Here is a 20,486-nt window from a genome sequence, read left to right as displayed (position 1 = left end):
ACTCTAAATTGTTAGTTCAATAAAGGAGCATGCAGATGAAAACACGATTCATTTTCAAATGGAAAAACTACCTACAGCATACAATCAAAGTAATCTGCACCGTGGCCTCCTCCCTGCATGCACACAGTGCACAGAACAGGTGAGAACTGACAGGTTACATTCCTGAGTTCAGCACAGGCTTCCTCAGGTAGGGAAAGGACACTGCTCTGCAAACAGGCTCCACACAGGAACCAATTTCAGCCCCACTTCGGGTAACACCTTGGTTTCACTGAACTGTAACATCAACAGTCAACTCCTCCTAGATTAACAAGATTTTTAGAGAGGCTAAACATGAAATTCCACACAAGTGATTGTCAAATGCTAGAAAGAAATAATTATCACACCTAAAGTGCTAGAATATGGGGAGATCCAAATCTTGATCTATTTGTCAAAACCTAAAAGACTTTGAAACCAAAATACAAACACATCTCTACAGAAGCAAATCGACATAAAGAAGACCAGCAGCAATACTATCTTTGAACAGATCTTTCAAACACAGTTAAAGACCATTTGGCTGGAAAAAAGGACCACATCAGTTTTTTGGACCACACAATCATTTTAATTCATTTACAAAAAGCTTACAGATGTGGCTTAGACAGGAGTTGCTCAAGTTGCAAAAATGCCCTGCTCTGGCAAGTCTCAATTTTTTCCCAAAGGGTAGGTCACTGCACAGAAGGACAAAAAAACACCCAACCAAACAGCCTTGGGAATACATGAAAAACACTTTTCACTCAGAGCTAGAATTGAATATTTTTATACTGAAACCAGGCTAAACTGCTTCTTGAGGAAATTATCAAAGGCAACATAGCTGAGGTTGCTGAAAGAGCAAGAGGGGTTGGGATGCATTTTGGGCAACAGTTTTGGGCAACTGCAAATTCAGTGAATATGGAAGATGTTGCTATCAATAATGACAAACCCATTTAAATTGAGTTCATACTTTCTTTGATAGTCCTTTGAACCTGAAACTCAAGACAAAACTTAGGATGGGATTAAGTCCTCCTGGACTGAAACCTATGAATTACATACAGAGCTGCACCAGACTGATCCTAAAAACCCCTCTCAAGGAGTAAAGCCATATTTACATATCTCCATAATGCTGAGAAGATCTCCTGAGTGAGTGAATAACATTTTGGTGTAGTTCAAATGATTGCCAGTCTTTTTACCAGCCAGCCTTTCTTTGTCCCTACAGAATTTGTAGGCTCTGAGGCAGGTTTGCCATTATTCACAGATGATCCATGACAAAGAAAATGATGCTGTGGGCAAGGGGACTATTTCAGAGAGATATACTGATGTGCATCCAGGAGAGATTCTTTGGAAATACATTTGTTAGAACACACACCTTAACAAACCTTGTAAATTAGCATTTTCGTGGCAACTACACTGACCAACAAAACACACAATTCCAGTCTGTATGCACAGTATCAGATAGCAACAGAGCACGGGCCAGAAAATAGCACCCCAGTGAAAACCTCAGAAAATCCAAACAGGCAGTAAGAGATAGTTACTTCCAGAAGCATGAGTCTTGTCCCTTCCATTCCTTGGGACCATTTCAATAGATATTCTACCAGCACAACACCCCTCAAAAAGTTTAATAGGTGTGCCTGTTGTAAATATGGGTTGTATCAGCAAAGAAAAGTGATCTGGGTAGTTTATAGCTAATACTGATTCCTTGAGTGAAACAAGCAGCATCAGCAAAACAGCTTTTTTATTGTAGAATGATACCTATTCTAGCATTTTTGCCTGTATTGAATGTTGTAAATAATCACAGTCCTTAATGGCATTTTCATGCACACACAAGTTTTATGTGCAGATCTTGCTCCAGGTGATTTCATCCTCACTCCACAAACTCCTTATCATTTGTACCTAATGTCTTTCTTCCAGGTTTCAGAGAAATCACTGAAATCAGGTAATAAACTATCTCCCAAAAGGTACATGTCTTTCACATCATGTAAAATGGAAATTCAGTGGAGAGCAGATAAGTTCTCAGAGCTCAGTCTATAAAAAGGGAAGCATATGCAGTTCTGTAGAAAAACATGAAGGAGTAGGGTAAGGTAGGCAGAAGTTACCAGTCTGACAGCTAATTTCTAGCAAAGTTTAACTTGAACTTATGACTTTAGTAATTCTGTGACTATCAGAGAATTGTTGACATGGTAGCCTTCTCTTCCCCTGCATTTTCCCTCTTTTCTCTACTTATTTGGAGGTGTGTTAAATCAGAACACAGGTCTATTCTATTTCCTACACAGATGGAGTTATCTTCCTGCTTTTGAGAGAGAAATTTCCGTTACTGGAGGAAATCTGATTATGGATTATTTCACTGCTTGAGTCACTACTTGTGTGTAGATGTTAGTACTCATGCAGTATGAAACACAATCTTCAATCTCTACTGTAATTATGAAGAAAAAGGAGAGTTAAGGACAGACCACAAATATCTTGATCATCAATGAAATCTGCAAGAGAAGCTTCTGGAGACACTTAGATATTTTTTTCCCCCTTGGATGCTTTGATTCACCCAAAATTGATCTCAAAACAGATTACAAAAACAATGAAAATACATATGGGAAAACTCAGCTGTAGACTCCAGTTTTAGATGGTGACAACTGGTAACATTTCTTTAAAATGCCTCAGTCTGTTAACAATCTAAAGCCCTCTGAAGAAGACTTAAAAAAATTGCCAAATACTATGAGTGAAACTGTACAATAGCTTGAAATAGCATTAATTAGAAGGGTTGTTCACAGTGGTTCCATTGATAGAAAATTGAGAGCCACAATCACCCTTCACTTTAAAGGTAACAAGCACTACTCAGGGTTAAATTTTTGAAAAATTATCAGCTGTTTGACATGCTTTGTGAAGATCAACAAATACAGAGACATTTCAGTGCAGAGACAATGAATAATAAATATTACTTTCACACTAAGACATTAGCTTCCATACTGCAGTCAGACAGACATTTTGACAGTCAAAGTACTGCACAAACACAGGCACAGGAGCTAAATGTTAGGGGAAAGTGCCATTATGTAAACACAGAGCAGAAAGAAGGCAGAACTGAGCTGCACTGGGAATACTCAGGCTACTACTTAGGACTCCACTGAAACAAGAAATGTTGAATTCTCATACAGTGTTGTTTTATCAGCCTCTACTTCATTCAAATAAATTCCCTCATTTCAGTCTCCCTGATGCTTTGTGCAATTTGTACATCCTTGAAACTGATGAAATGGCTGGAAAGACAGATGCCTATTTCAAGTGAAGTGTCTGTCACCCATTATTGTGGATGACTTGGCCAAAGTCTGTATGCTCACAGGCTCATGTGCTCTGACTACAGGAGACATCCAATTGAGAAGTAGGATCCCCAAAGTGAAGCAACCAGTAACAGAAACCATTGCAACTGGGAACCAACACGGAGGATTAAGTAACCTAAACATTGTCAGAGCTCCCATTTTTCAGTGCATCAGCTTTACTTCACTTGACACTGAGAAGAACACAGCAGACAACCAGGACTGGTGAATCTGGCCACTGTGGAAAGCTGCTTGTCTGACTGCACAAACTGTTTTCCTAGTTGTTTACTAAAAATTTATTTTAAAATAGGCATGATGTCTTTGCAATCCAGCTAAATAAACCACAGTAAGTACTGAAAGAAGACATTCATTGCTCCTCATTTTTTTTTTTTTCACACCATTATCACACCTTTGCCATGACAGCAGAAATAGCAACAGTTCAGGTACTTGCTCTTAGAACAATTAGACAACCCTTAAAACATCAATTTCCCAGGAGGCAGAAAGAATCCCAAATTTTCATGAAGAGGCATTTGCTGTCTGAGACAGGTCCTTCTCCCCTCCCTCCACTAAGAAACAATTTCCAAAATGCTGTGGACAATTACATTCAGAAAGAAAAGTCATTCATGCCTGATACTCATGTCCCAAGAGAAGCACAGAAAAAATTCCTGTCTTGCTACCACAGGCGCATCTTTTTTTGCATCTGCTAGCAACAACTGATGAGATCATTCACCAGACTATCATGAAGTAAAAATATTAGCCATCAATATACTCAAGCTCCCGGATCAGAAGAGACAGCCCATCTCAAGACACTCACCAGGGCTGCCTGATGACAGCTTTCATTCCTACATCTCCATTTCTTCTGCTTAGTAGTGGGTGTCCTGGGAGATTCTTGAGATTTGTATACCAAAACCAAAGAAAAAAGAGAAATACACCTGTAGGAAGGTCACAATTTCAGAGCATTTCAACTCAGGATTTAGTATTGATGCAATTGCTCTAAAAACTGTAACAGGAGTTACTTTTTGGGGGATGGGTATTTGTCCTCCTTACCCAGGAGGCCAATTTATTCCAGCATCTATCCCAATTAAAGTCACCGCTGAAAACCTAATGTATTTTTTAAAATTAGTTTTATTTATGGGGCTAACGCCTGCATGTAGCCACATTTTTTTACCTTGCTTGATTATGCTATATGGGAAGAGTAAAAATGTAAAAATAAACTCCAAAACTGCTGTAATATAAGGGCTTTTCCTTGCAAAAGAAATGGCTGCTCAGTGTTTCCCTCTATCACTTATCTGATAAGTCACAAATAAGACAGCATTTTATTTGCTTTATTTTGGAATAGCATTTTATTAGCTTTATTCTCTTTCCTCACCTTGCATCCCACCCTGCTGGTGGTAAGAAACTGAGTCTGCATGGAACTACTTCAGAAGCCAAAGTTGTATCACTCCTCAAAAACAAAACAGTGTTTAAAATGCTCAGTAACTTAACTAAATGGCTCACATACAACCACTTCACAAAGAAAGGAAACTACTACGAAGTGAGGATCAGGCTCAGAATAGGTGGCCTGCCAGACTTGGCCACAGGCTGCAGGTGATACTGTCAAACTGCCTCTCTATGGTATATTTCAATTTCTGTTGGATATGATACGTGCAGTATCTCTCTGCTAATTAACTTGTGGTGCTAATGATCACAGGGACACCACTAAAATGCTACAAAATTACTTTCAGCATTTCACAGGTAACTGAAAACGAACTAGCAAAAGGTAAACCATCTCAAATTCTCGTACTCTCCTCTGCTCAGATTAAAGCACAAAGGTGGTAACTGAGTAACTGCAGTGTTACTGCCCTTCCTACAGTCACTCTGCAGAGGACACTCATTTCCAGAGGTGTCGGTTCAGCACCTTCTGTGAGCACTTGGTTGAGTCCAACCTCCCTCAAAGCAAGCCTGACATTCCCTCCTGCCTTGTGCCAGCCCTCAGTGAACATTGGCTAAGGCACATAATGAAGCATCCTTATGCCCTTACTCAAAGGAACAAGTTCCCACAGAAATATCTCCAGACTTTAATAAGAGGAAAAAAAAAAAAAAAAAAAAAAGGTTATCTGGGACAGAACTGAAGAAACTCCTCATAAAGATGCCAAGGAAATGAATTTTTTTTTCTCCCCTTGCCCTCCCCCAGTTTAAAAAATATTAACAGGAAGTAAAAACAAAACAAGCAAGTAAAGCCACTTCAACCAGGTCAAATGTGTGTTGAAGCAAAGGTAAGAAACCACTTAAAGCTCTCACAGGATTATAAGCCCCTTTGACAGGTCTGATAATTTTAAAGGCTTAATTCCATTACAGTATCTGGCAGCCTGCAAGGGCACATTTTACTAACCATAGGCCACCAGGTCATAATAGATGCTGACAGAAAACATCAAAGGTTAAGTAGGCTGTAAGACCATAAAGCATTTCAAGCTGCACAGTGCCAGCAATGTTAACTGTGGAGCTGTTTGAGAGGAGAAAACAATGGCTGAGTCCTGCCCCCACCTGCAGTCCCAGGGAAGCCCAGCAGAATGAGCTGGCCAGGATGGCCAGCACAGACCATGCTGCTGTGACATCAAAGTGTTTTTGGCTGTATCAAAGCCCAAATTTTCTATCTTACTTAAAACTCAGAGTGCAAGATCAGATTAATTAAGCTGAAGAAAACATATCCACACAATAGATTTGTCCTCTTCATCTGGCAAACCCAGTGAGCAGCTGCAGCTGGAGAAGCGGCCAAGCCACAGAGGAGCAGCAGAGCTGGAGGCATCCTGGCAGCCCAGGTCAGGCAACCTGCAATCGCCTCTGTGCAACACTGGAGCACTCTGACTTGGAAAAGCAGCGCTCAGATTCTTGCTGCCATGAAGATCTAAGCCAGCAGTTAAAACAATTTAGCAAGAAACAGTAATTTTGCCTTCAATATCCCACAAAACTTACTCAAGCACTGCAACGTAACCACTGCAGGTGGCAACGCTTGCTTCAACTCCCCCTGAGAGTATTTATGCAACTTACACATGCAGTTAAAGCTCCAATATGTAATTTGGATTGCTCACTCTTGAGGGGTGTCTAGCTACAGCAACAATGGCCATAATCACAGACTTAATCTTATTTCAGCCACTAAATATGAAACCTAATATTTGACATTCCAAACTAGCGGAAAGAAGGGCAATGCATAGATCATTGCCTGTGTGCATGGAAGAGGCTTGGAAACTGCTCTCTTCTGCATACTGGCTTTCTACAAGGCATTATGATAATATACACAAACAGATCTTCTGCTTTTTCTCTTCTCTATGCAAAAGAGCTCTCCTGAATGACATCTATCTGGATAATAAATTGCCAATACCACAAACAATTAAATTAGAAGCAGTTCAAAATGTAAGGGGGTGGGAGCTGACTACTGACCAGATCTGACATACAAATAGCCTGCTAATTTGTCAGCAAGCCAAAATAAATGGAATGGGCTGGCTACAGGTGCAGGTAAACGCCTCAGAAATAGACATCAATAAATCATTTAGCTCGCTATAACATTTTAGATTACAGTCATTTAACAAGAAGGACATTTTTGCCTTTGCAACATGATTCATGAGTGCTTCAAGTGAGTCATTTAAAGTCAGCACTTAAGATGGGACTTTAAAACTTCCATTTTTTGATCTCCTCTAACCTACACTTAACTTAGCAAATATTATAAACTGTATCCTCTGTTCTGCTTAACACAAAATCCAAAATTCAAGATTATGGGGTATTGCACACTAATGATCAACTCTCCAAACCCCAAACTCTCTCTGTGAGAGAATTCATCTCCCTGATATTTTTTGCAGATGTAGAGACAAAGAGGAAGGTTGCTGCATGTCAGGCAAGCCAACATCCTAGTTTTACTAGATGTGTCTACACAGACAGAAACATGATAAAAAGAGTGGGTCATCACATATTATAAATGTGTTGCTTGCAAGTAAAAATTACTTGGTCTTCATAATTTTCCATCTCAAGTACTTCTTCAAAAAGTCAGCCTGCAAATAACTGTTCTGTCTGCTCAAATACCATCTGTGGGGCTGTGTTTCTAGCAAAATGATACAAGGTGTCATAAACAGTAACAGACAGACACTTAACTGCATGTTCTAAAGAAGGTCAGTCTTGTACTAAAGCCAGAAACACAAAATACACAAGGACTACCTACACTTCCATTTTGCAAAGACCTTAAAAGCACATTTACAAGTTGTAAAGTCATTAAGTAAAAAAAAAAAAATTAAATCTTCTATTACTAATGGACTAAGACCATATATAAACTCACATGAACATTTGTTTCTAACCTGATTCTACTGCAACTTTGCTCTAATGAAGTGAACATCTTGACAGACACAAATGACTTCAAGGACCTTCCAGGTAAATAAGGCCATTAAGGAATTACAGTATTTCCACCCCAAGGAATAGACAGAAAGCACATATAACCATTTGTAAAGTGGGCTGAAACAGGACAATTTAATAGTACTCGTCTATGTGCAAGACAACTGGTTTCTAAGTTTCTTCCAGACTAACCTCTCAATTGCCCTGTTGCTGGAAAAACAGAAGGAATGCAAAGGTTATAGGAACATGAAGAACTGCTGGTTATTTCCCAAAATGTGGTATTTTATTACACCTAGCATAGGAGGAGTTTTTACACACTTACAACCTCACATGACAGCCAGGCACATTGCCAAACACACATTACAAACCTGAGCTAACAGCCAAATCAGGACAGAACCCCAGTTCAGCACCATAGCTCATTAAGGTGCTCCCAAACTTCCTGAAAAACACAAGCAGTGTGACACAATTCTGCAGACTATCTGTCTGAGCAGGAAATCTGGAGTTAAAACCACTGACAGCAGCAAAATGAGAAGGCTGAGAAGTACCCGTAGCAGACCCCGCTAACAGAACCAGAGAGACCTACAAGCTGCTCAAGGCAGTCAAATAACAGCCTGTGATCAATAGAAGCAAATACTGCTGGCAGATCAAGCAGGATCAAGACTACATAAGCCACTGCAATCTGTATGAATAAGTAAATCATGACAGGCTCCTCTGAAAGCCATGCTGCTAGGCTGATGCTTGAAAACCTTAACTTTCTAAAACAGTTGGATAGTGTCAGTAGATAAGACAGTAAAAGTACTGTTAACACCCTTCTTTCAAGTCTGGCCTGCTATACGGATAAGTAAGTGGCACTAAGTGGCACAACAACCCCTCCCCAGTATTTTTTTTCCTTTCCTACTACATATTAATGCAGAAATAAGGTTGTTAGTAAATGTTAAATATACTAAATCACAAAAGCAAACAGCAGGTCAGTAAAACTGGTTAGCACAGCTAACTGAGAACTGAAGTGAGTCCGGTGACAAATTCCTCTTAGTTCTCCCTGTTACCTTCTAAGGCTGACCACAAAAAGGTAGTCAAGAATAAGTAAAGGAGTGCTTTTTGTAAGAATCCCAGTCCTTCCCATCTGCCCTAGTTCTGCTTCTACTGAAGCTCTACTCACTTTATTTGTAACTAAGTTAGGTCAGAATGATTTTGAAAATCCAGTACAGATAGTTTTAATGATAAGATTGTGAAAGAATGAACCTCTCCAGGTACTGTAACACTATATCCGAACAGCATTCTAACAAGCTTATATTCAAGATTTTGTCTTTGTGAGATTTTGTCTGCTTCCAGGATCTCAACAGAGAGTCCAGCTTGCCTACTGTCTGAAACTTAATTTAATAGATGCAAGGGACACTGAGCAGGCATAAAAACCACAAACTACTAACGACAAAATTCAGTTTGAGGATTAGAAGTTTATAAACAAACATTAAGGATTACCCATCAAAATGTTGAGAGCTGTACTTTAGTCACAATAAACAACAAGAATCAGAAGCTTAGCTGGCTGTCAGAACATTTTATTGGTACCAATAAAGACAACTGAGAACAAAATTAACTTTTTTTTTTCTTTATGAAATAGGTAAAACTGTCATTGGTTGCACTGGATTACTGTCAATAGAATGATCCCAAACAACCTAAGACTCAGGATTAGTAACATGCAAACTTTCCAGAGAATATGAAGAATGATCCAGGTCAAGAACTGAAGAAATGTATAGTATTTATTAGAGGTGGGCTGAGTGGCAGCCTTCCACACTACTGAAGTAATTACTGTCCCAATGCCACCAATTTTTCTTTATAACTATACTTTTTCTTGATTTTAAGGAGAAAACTCCTCAAGTAACTTCCAATTAAAAATAGAAATAAAAAAAATCTTTCTGGGTTTCTCTTGTTTCTTTCCCGGATTGTCAGTGAAAGCCAGACTGGCTGGCTGCTTTCTCCCCGATGATGAATGGATACACACTCTTCCCCATGCCTTGAAAGCTATTACTGCTTTGCTGCACATCTCACAATTAGTGAAGCAGCCATTTCATTTGAAGGCTAGCTCAACATTTTACATGCTGGTTTAAAAGGCTTTGCTCAGTAACTTGAAATTGTTTTTAGTTACTTCCAAAGCAACCGTTTTATATACCAAAACATTGTTTTCCTTCAGCATTTTAGAAGAAGGTATACCCTGTGGAATTTTGGTTCCTATCCTGCTGTTAGATGAGCCAAATGGTATTAACTTAATATAGTCTTTTAAGTGTGTTAACTTCTAGTTATTTTTAATTAATTTATTTTTAGTTTTGCTTACTTCAAAGAAACAGCCAGTACAGTGAAACAGATGTCATGTCTACTGGTTTATTTCACAGAACTTTCTGGTTACCTCTGGAAAGGCAGTACAAGGAAAACAAACTGTAAGAAATTCAGGGGACACACAGTGGGGTCATTTGTTACGTGATTTTTTTTAAGCCCTCTGGATATGTCTCTGCTGTGTCTTGCAGGGTACCAGAAGTAGTGAACCATCTGCTCAGCCTGCACAGCTCTCCACATGCCCAGCAAGGCTTCTGAGACTTCAATTAGATCACCCAGCTCCACTTGCACTGAACAGCAATGCAGCGGTAGCTGAGCAGCGCTGGGAGGAAGCAACTTTTCCCCACCTTTTTTTTTTTCCTTGAGCAAAAACCTTGCTGTCCAGCTGCTTGCAAGCAGTTTCAGGGCAGTCTGTTAGGCACAGCTTCTTCTGCTGTTCCACCCTAGAGAAAACACAAGTTCCCCTAGGCAGAGCAGCCTCAGAGGAAGGTATTTCCTGTGGCCCTCTCTGTTCTCCAACTGAGAGGAACCAAACCAGAGAGCACCTTCACTGAGATCTCTGAAACATAATTTTAACAATGTATCACAAGATGAAGTGTTGGGGTTACTTATTTTCTGCTGGTTAGCTCCTTCCCTGGTTAGCTCTTTTGATATTTTTAAATATAATCTACAGTGTATTCTTTTGTTATGAATATGAGAAAAAAAAAGTTATGGTTGTGCCATCCCATAGAGTGACAGTTTCCTGATGGCTTCACTCTAATGATTTTTGGTCACTGTTGATCAGCAATATCCCTTTTGCTGATGTAACAGTCATGAGAAAGCAGCCTTGCATTGTCACAGTTCCAGTGACAACTGAGGATAACGTGGGAACTTCTGTGTCCTCAGCTTACCTCGTGACATAGAAAAACACTATTCTCTTGTCTTAGTTACACATCTTGTAATTGCAGGGGCTTGGGGCATTGGATTCAGAGACTCTCTTGAACTAATTGCTGCACTAACTCTTATGGCAACAGCAAGCCTGTTTTGCCAGACTATTCTCTCTAAACTATCTCACTGTAATTAATACAGCACCTGTTACTACAACAACAAATTGTTTATTCACTGAGCCTAAGTGCCCTCTGTTTTCCTCTCATTGTTGGTTTGCATGCTCTGCTTCTTTGCTTTGTAATCAAAAGCTGTCCCCTGTTCACTTCATGTGCACAAGCTTTCCTGGATGTTCCTGGAGCATTCATCCTGCATAAGGGTCCCAGCACTAAATGCTGCTTTCAGCACAAGTAACACCAAGAGAGTGCCTGTGTTTCACTGAAATATGAACACAGCAACATGTCAGCCAGGATCACAGAGACACTGACACGCACAGCTGTGACATTTGTACCCATTCTACTCTGATCTACACAAGATTAAAGGCTTATGACTACATTTCAAATCTCACTTACGATCAGTATTTTCAATTGCTAACATGAAACTGTACCTCACTCATTCAGATGAATTCTTTACTAGTGAAATTTCACTGCACTTGCAGACGTATTTCCCCAGGGATTTTCTGATGGCTCCTCCAGAATGGGGTAAGGGTGATGTTAACTTAAAAATGTTAAGTAGTTGTTTAAATCAAACTTTGACCATAAACTTGATACCAAGCCTTTGGTAACACTCTTCTGTTCACTTAAACTGGAGCATTACTGACTGAGTTTGACTGAAATAAATTCACATAAACCCAATTTTTTTTTCCCATGTTCTATTGCACTTTAGCTGCCATATCAGTTTAAATGCTAAGCAAAAAGAGGAACAAAATTCTGCTAAGTAGATTGGTGACAGCATGGAGAGAAATGCTTCTGCTCAACTTAGAGGCACTTCCACTTTTATGCATGATTAGATGCTGATGATTACTTTATTACCAATATATCTGTAATAAACTTCTAACTTGAACAAAAACCACAGGAAATAGTAGGCAACATAGAGCAATTTTAGCTGGATCTTAGTTTTATGTACTTCCATTTCCAAGTAATGCTTCAGTCACGCTAATTGCTTTTCCTAGGTCACCCCAGCCTAATGACCTGGTTAGCTTAACCTGAGACATGGCTTCTTGAAAGAAACTGTCTCCACAGTACCTTTAAATTCTAAAATCTACATATTTGCAGAGTGAACACTGTCTTTTATAGTATTATGAGTCAAGGTAAATTGTCATAAATGTGGGTTCAATTTAACCAGTTCACCCCATGAGATGTCTACAGAGAGCATTTATTTCATCAAAAGATGACAGATAGTAAGGGATTTTTAACTGGGTCTTAAAATGGGCTCACCTGAACTCAGGACAAGCAGTTTGTATGACTGAAGTCACAACTTGTTTTGACAGTGGCTTTAGTGGCTCCAGAATCACTGATGCTACTTTATGCAAAGTCTATTTTACCTTACACAGCGATTTTACCCATTCAAAGAGCTGCTATCTACAATAGCAACCTCTCTTCCCCCAACAGACCGTGCTGTCAACATCTGAATTGCAAACACTGAAGCTGTATAGATCCTTTGCATTTTGTTTTTGGCATACATTGATATATGCTATTTTATTAAGTTCTAAAACACTATTTGCATTAAGCCGACTAACTAAACTGAACAATAAAACTAATGTCCCAAATTCCAGTCTGGCATCACTAGTTTGAAACTTTATGATAACTCCTTAAACAATATGCTAATTAAGTAACCTTTTCAGTTTTTTGCACAGGAAACGAATAAACAAGACACTTGCTACTAGTCAGCATAAGGGGCAAAAAACTTGTCAACTGGAATGCCCGAGACTGTCACTGATACTCATACTACTTTGAGATCTTCTATGAAAGCACTCGCCACAGATGTGAGTTCTGCACGGCAAGGTCTTTATAAAGACGGCAAAAATGAAATGGTGGCAGCAGTATTGTCACTGCTGTTTGCAGAACAGCTTGTCACGTTCTGGCAGTGCCAGGCAGGCCAAAGTTGCGGGAAAGGCCGCCGCTAACCGGCGCTGCCTTTGGGCGGTGCGGGCGCAGCTGCAGGCAGCAGGGCGCGGGCCGAGCCGCAGGGTGCGGGGCAGGGCACAGCCCGCTGCCATCGCTGCCAGCCCCGCGCCGCCGCTCCCACAATGCACCCGCTCCCGCACACACACACACAGACAGACACACAGACACACACGGGCACGGGCTCTCCCGGGGCCAACACGCTCCAGCACACGGCCCCGCTCCCGCACGCACGGCCGCCGCCCCCCCGGAACCAACTTACCCCCGAGTTACATCCCATTCACCGCCCGGCTTCCTCTGCCGCCCCTCCTCTGCTGCTGCAGAGAGGCCACATATGTCTGCAAACACTTCTAGGCAGAAAGCAGCCAGTGCAGAACAAAGACAGCCGGGGTTGCCTTCATCTCAGCACAAGGCAGCCAGTAGCTATTTTCAAGCTTGTTCGCTCTCCCCCTCTGAGGGCACCCTGCTCTGTTTCTCCCTCTCTCTCTTTCCTCTTTGCCTGTCCAGCTACTGCACAACACGCATCAATTATTCATTGCTTGTCTCCCGGTTTCCAGGCAAAACCAATCACAGATGGAGTCTTGCTAATGGGCTCATGCCGTACTTGCCAACAGGCTATTTGTGCTCAAGCTACAACCCTCTAGAGACAATAAAGAGAATCAGGTTAAGCTTTAAAACTTCACACGTACGCGAACAGACCTAAAACGGCGGTAGACATGTAAGCATCCCTATGACATTGCTTAGGAGTACGTCTTCGGCATACAGCATGGCAGAAGGCTGCTGTAAATCTTCCGAAAGGGCTTTAAGAAAATCAAACACTCAGAAAAATCTCACCTCAGCTGCATGTTACTGATATTGATGGTTCTCTTTTCTGTCTCTAGTGATCCATGTCTCGCTTTCCCATTACACAGAGAGGTATGTCCTTCTCTCATTCTCGTGCACACACGCGCACACGCACGCACACACACACACAGCCACAGCCACTTTGCCAGAAGGAAGAGAGAGAAAGAGAGGAGGAAAAAAAAAACCACCCAGGCAGCTCACATTTCAAACTTGCAAGGAGGGGTGGTGCTTAAAACGCTAGGACAAAGCCTCTGTCTCTGGCACCCAGTCAAAATACTAAAATAAATCCCCTCGATCAATTAATTGGAAGCAACACTTGCTCGAGCCCGCGTAACAAACCATTAAGGGCACTGGGGCTGAAAAGTCTTGAGATTTGGGAAATCTCGTACCCTCGCTTCCCCCTACCCTGTTTGCTGAATGCTGTTGACTAAATCCATCAAACTAGTCATGCTAATTAGCGTCCAGGGCAGCCTCGGCGGCGGAGCAGCGCCCGGGCGGGCGGTCCCGCCGCCGGAGTTTCCTTCCGGACCGGCCGCCGCCCCGCGCTGGGCACGAGGTACGGGCGGGCCGGGCAGGAGGCTCCGGCGGGGGAGGTCGCTGGAGCGGCGGCGCCGGCTGCGGGCCCCAGGGCGCCCCAGCGCTCCCGCCCGGCGCCGTCCCTCCGCCGCCAGGGGAAACTGAGGCAGGCGGGCGGGCTGGGGCTGACACCGGAGCCGCTGTCACCTGCGGGACAGCCCGGCCCGGGCAGGTGCCTTGGGCTGTGTTTGCGAGTTCAGGTCTTCAGCTGGGCCGGCCGCACACCGCTCCCCAGACAACGCCCGTTCCCACGGCACCGCCTGCTCGGGGCTGCCCATGGAAGAGTTTTAAACACGTCCAGCTGTGCCTGCGGTGGTCAGCGTTTCAACTGACAGCGCCGAAGGGAAAAAAAAGGCAACAAACAATCAACCCCCAGGAAGCTAATGTGACAATTCTTTGCTGCCTGTCAAAGGGAAAACTGGCAGTTTAAGTTGTGGCCAGCCGAGCACCAGCCTTTTCCTGCCACCCTCCGCGGTGCAGAGCCACTTCCTTCCCCGCACAACCTGCACAAAGGCACCTCCACCTCTTAAAGGCGCACCCGGCCCCCTCGCAGTGAAGCAGCCGGCAGGTTCCAGCGAGAAACAAACAAAATACAAACAATAGAAACAAGAGCACTTGAAAAAAAATACTGTCACTCCAGCAAAATTCCTTTCAGTGGAAAAATGGCCCCAGCTTCCCTTGCCATGCTTACAGTCACTTAACTGTGCTTCCCAAACACCTTAGCAGAGAGTTGGCAACATGACAGATCGGAGCAGCAAACTATCACAGATATCAAAGAGCAGCTCTTCTCTGAAAAATGATTCCACAAAAAAGCATTGTCAGATTTCATGTTCTTTTTTTTTCCCTCCAGGGAATCCACTGCAAACAGCTAAGAGTAATGTGTGCTCTCACTTAACTTCCACTCCTGATGCAGGATCTCAAGGTCAGCCTGTCAGACAGGGTTATTGCTTTCTCTCCACAGCCATCAGACCAAGCAGAACTGCAAACCAAACCGTCCACACTTTGTGCAATCTCAGAGCTGCTCAAGTGTGGCTGAAGGAACACTTCACAACAACACAGCTGCTACAGGTGGTGCAGGACTCAGTGCTGGTTTAGTGTCCAGTCTGTACAGCCTGGGCAAACCTTCAGCTGGGTCCTTACAGATGCAGGTGGACCCACGGGGCTGCTGGAACCAACTCTTACACAAAACGTAGTTTTCACTGCAGTTGGTCAAATTTCAGATTCAGTCACTTGGAAGAAAAGTACAGAACCTTATACAATTTTTTTAATTGCCTTTCAGAGTAGACAGATTGTTAAGGAGGTGTAAATTATAGAGCTAGACTGGCAGAATAGGTATAGAAAGCACAAGTTTTAGGAGACTGTCAAAGAGTTCAGACTTGGTGGATGTGAATGAAATTGATAATTGCTCTAAAGCTACATGACTTCTTGATCAAATGAACATTTCCATACTTGTTTCAGGTTTTACTGCATTTACAGAGTTTTCACACAATTACTAAGCTATGATGGTGTTTTGTTGTATTTTGAAAAAAACATAAAACAGCAACAAGAACATATTAGGTGGTTGCGAGGTCCCAGATACTGAGACTGGCTCCTTCCTCATAGAAACCACGATTAACTTAATTTCTGGGTGAAAAGCAATTTTATTTTTTCTGTAGAGAAAACAGAGTCCCCAGTATCCTATGTTTTTTTCTCTACCTACCATCATAAGTAGTATCTCCCCAATTAAATTGCTCTTTCTAGTGCAACAGTGTAAGTTTCTCTTTTAAAGCTGCCTGTCTTTCAGAGGAAGTGGTTTAGAGTAGACAAATCACTTATCTAAAAATTATGTACTTACTTCTCCTTTGACAAATCTTTAGCAGGTTTCTAATCCCACCCTGCCACTTGAAATATCACTTTCTGTGATGACATTTGAGTCACAGTTGTCAGAAGCATCAGGCTCTGTAGTCAAATGGATTAAATCACACTTCATAGCATGCAGTATTTTGAAGGAGGAGTGGTTTATCATTTGTAGAAATTAATCATAACAGTTTTTTCTCTAGGGCAAATTCCCAATCATTTTTAAAGATTACTATGTTTAAGCCCCTCTGACAGCAGTATGTCAAATTACATCACAAGGAAGGTTATCTCAGGCAATGATAACTATTAACACAACTCACTGAAGACACATACTACTGGGAGAAGCAGGTCTGTACTGGGAAGCACCTTTTTATATGCAGGGGTGGGAGAGCAGGCTCTTGGCTGTGCTTTGGCTCTGCTGAGGCCCCAGGATCTCAGTGTCTGGGGGTGTGCCTGCTGCTGGCTGTTGTCCCAGCTCAGCCCCACAAGGGAGGGGAGACAAGGACTTGAGTTCTACAGGGGGGGAAAGAGGAGACCCTTACCTGGACCACCTCTAGCTGATTAAGGGGAAGAGTTGGAAGATTTTCAGAAAAGTCCTGTTTATCTCAAAGTAGGAGGCAACCTTTGTCTGTTCAGCATACGCTGTCAATGCACAATAATATTACTGACAAACTTCCCAAATCTCAATCCTGTCAGTCACTGCATGGCACAGAAGCAAACCATGTTCTTATGTACTGCTCTTTGCTCTCCATGCCAAGACACCTCTCTGAAGAGTGAGTTTTTAACAAATCAGAAGCCTGTCCCTTAAGCTGCAATGATGCAACAGACATGCCTATGGAACACGAATTTTTTATGGTGAACAAGGTAATGATGTGAACACGTTCATAAACAGCATGATGCTTATCTTCAACTGCTTCAAGTGAGGCAGCCTTTGGGCGTAATTCTCACTTCTCTCCTGCCTTGCCTCTCTTTGGAAATATTGCAAAAACTTAATCAAATAGATCAACACCTGTAATAAAAATGCAAACCACCAACAGCAAAAGAAGGAGAGGCTGCAGAAGGGTGGTGAGAAAATCACCCATTTGGATACTTCAGTATCAAGAAGACTACAGGAGAGGCAGCATCATGTTCTACTGTAACAGCATTGTGAGAGGTTTGCTGAGAAAAGAGCAGGGAAAGAAAGCATAAATGGGTAAGGAAAATCTCCTCAAGCAGCTGTAATAGCAGTTATTGCCCACTGAGTCATAATATAATCCTTTAGCAATGCAAATTTTCTATGACCAAAGATTTAAAGGTTTATCTCAGGGGCCAATCTTTATTCATCTGAGTTTTGCTGCACTGCTGAACACAGCAGGGTAGTTCCTTACAATATTTGTCTAGAGCAGGTTATTTGCCCAAGAATTAGTTCCCTGGATATGTATATATTTTACTATTGATTTAAGGGATTCAAAAAACTCTTTAGAAGGCTTACAATTACATAGTTGAAATACACAGAACACATGGATCAGTGGCCTTGTCGATTTTTCCTGATGTTTCACAGTAGGTTCAATCACCTGAAGCTGTAATAAATCCAAGGGCTGCATCCCAATAAAAAAACAACCATGTACTTGAAAAAACAAAAATTAAAATCCTTTGACTCTGCATCAAGTGTCTTTCATGCATAACCCATTTTTACATAATCAAATAAACTGCTTCCAAAAAGAGGTGTGGAAGGAAAACCCAGTATTTAAAAGCACAGTAAAAAAAGACCCTTTCACATGATTGAATCCTATCCTGTATAAGATTACTATACTGCAAAGAACTCTGTGAGTAAGGTACATACCCTTTGGCCACCTTCTGCATTGGGATTTATAAAACAAAGGTAGGAAGTTACAAAAGGTAGTAACACAGCATCTGCTTTTTTCCCTGGTGCCCATGACCACTGTTTGCCTGTAGCCCTTGGGAACTAAATGTTTTAGTTAACATGTAGTTAACTCTGATCTGAACCTGGAAACACCAAATGCTGTTTGGATGCACACAGCAATTGGACCAGAACACTCAAAATCCTCTCAAAGCCCTTATGCCCTATTAACTTTCAAGGGCCTGGACATGCTCATGTTCTTGTTACCCCATTACAAAACAATACTCCTTCAAGCCTCTGCAAAGACTCAGGATAGACTTTTAGGCACTCCAATGAACACCTCTGTCAATTGACAAAATATTTGGAAAGGGAGATCTACCTTAAATCCATCTAATAATGTTGCAATTTTCTAATCTCTATTTCCTTCATTCTTTCTTTTCATGTCTTTACCATGTGCAGAAAATAAGGTGCTCTATAAAACTACAATGGAAAAAAACCCTCAGAAATACACAGAGAAGCCATTCATTATGTTTGTACCTTTGGTTCTCTTCACAGCTATACTTCTATGGAAAACTGCAAAGCAAAAGTAACCAAAGCATGCAGAAATCAAGAGCAAAGCACATGAAGGAAAAATCACATCTGTAATGCAGTGTGGCAGTCAGAAGAGAGGCTTTACAGACCTAAGGTGTCACTGTAGTATGGCATCAGCCCAGAGTTGTCCCCAGCTCTATTTCACACACAGCAGAGCCACTGCAGCTGCCCCCTCACTACCCAGCTTGCTCATCAGGCAATTTTAAAGACAGATACAACATACCTCACCTGTGATGCTCTGCCCTTATTTTAAGGTGTCTAATTGCTACAAATGCCAATGTATGTTTTAAAATCTGCTTTTCATGACATGGGAGCTTCATTGTTTTTCTAACTTTTGGATGCTTCTAGTGGAATTCCTTGGTAAACTGGAGCATGGCACAAATGGCTTTCAGCGCCTCTTGATACCTGGGCTGGAGCTCATAACATCTCTAGCAAATCAAAAGGAAATCAAAATTAAGTGAAGCCTTTTCCATTCAACATGCATTTTTTCAGCATGATCGAGTGGATTTCTAAAACATCCTGATTTTTCACTAAGTTTTGATAAAATATTTCTATACCACATCTTGCAAACTGCTTGAATGTCCTCATAGAGTTTAGACATTTTTAGCCTTCTGCCACTTTGGGGGAACATCTGATGAACTGTTCCTTAGATTTCAAACAAACCTTTCAGCATTCATATGTTCTGCAAAGTACTAAAAACTTTGTTATAATAAAGCAAGACTCTCAAGTGTAATGAGGACTACTACCTCTCTAAGAAAATTTTAACATGCACTTCACTAAGACATTTTTTCTGCTGCTTTTCAAGATGGTTAAGAATATATTCTCCTGAAAAATGTTTGGTTTTACTGAGCATTTAGCAGAAGCCCCACCTCTGGCAAGCTGTGGGTTAATTAGAGCTAAGCTTTCTCTCTCCCTGATTAATTGTTCAGGGGAATAAGAAGGCAGCTCTGAAGACAGCAACTTAATCAGGCCTCCCTGAAAGAAGATAGAAAACTATTAGAACAGCAGCTTGTGAGGCAATGTAGAAGTAATGGGATGCAAAACAGTAAATGAAACTGAAGATTGGGAAGTGGAAGCCCTGCTAGGGCACCTGAACATTTAGCTTTTCTGGCTTCTTGGAGCTGTCTTCCCCTCCACATGGAGACTCCTCTTGGTCCCATATCACTCAGCTGCCTCTACTCCAAAAATCAGTTTGAGAGGAAATCTAGGCTCTTTACTTATGTCCTTTTTTATTACTACTTTTTAAAACCAATCCACTAATATATGGAAGGTATCAGCTGTGAGAAGGAATGTGATACAAACATCCTGAGTGGGACAAAAATGCAGTAAGAAAAGATGTAAAGAGAAGACAAGTCCTTCATTACCCTCACAATTTACATTCTATACACAGGAAAGTTCATGACAGAACAACTTCTCTGTGCTGTGAGTGAACTGTGAGAGCATTAAAGTGACAAAGTTGAGATGCAGCGCTTTTTTATTTTTATTTATTTTCAAAAACTCTATAAAAACAACACCAAATGTCACTTTCTTCAAATCAATTGTGGAGTGTAGAAAATCACTGAAAGTGCATTCAGATATTTCATGCTGCCATATCAAACATATGAGGGGTTATATGATAATCAAATAGATAAGAGTCCAAAGTTACAAATTAAAAGATAAGTTATAAATTGGTGGCCTATGCATCACTGTCTTGGAAAGCATCCATTCTGGAATACAAAGACATTTATCATTTGGAGGCCAGCTCATGCTTCTAGCTTTGTATTTAAACAACCCCATGTACCATCATCATAGACTTTTTATATCAATGTGCCAGAAAGC

At 41.4% G+C, this 20,486-nt stretch overlaps 1 protein-coding gene across 12 annotated transcripts in view; it reads right to left on the bottom strand.

The window, feature by feature from the left end:
* Positions 1–20,486, bottom strand: part of ZMIZ1 (zinc finger MIZ-type containing 1) — a 346,373-nt gene that overhangs the window by 76,301 nt on the left and 249,586 nt on the right. The window contains exon 1 of one of the 12 annotated variants that reach the window (XM_064716351.1): positions 13,817–13,949. The exons of 10 other annotated variants lie outside the window; for them this stretch is intronic. The gene's annotated coding sequence lies outside the window, so the exon portion shown is untranslated. Of the gene's footprint in view, positions 1–13,244; positions 13,473–13,816; positions 13,950–20,486 lie in introns of those variants that run through there. One more of the 12 variants, XM_064716350.1, reaches the window with a different exon arrangement.

This window comes from Zonotrichia leucophrys, chromosome 6 (genome assembly GCF_028769735.1).
Source record: "Zonotrichia leucophrys gambelii isolate GWCS_2022_RI chromosome 6, RI_Zleu_2.0, whole genome shotgun sequence".
Lineage (NCBI taxonomy): Eukaryota > Metazoa > Chordata > Aves > Passeriformes > Passerellidae > Zonotrichia > Zonotrichia leucophrys.
Note: the sequence above shows the minus strand (reverse complement) of the source record. Positions and strands in the feature narration are given on the sequence as shown.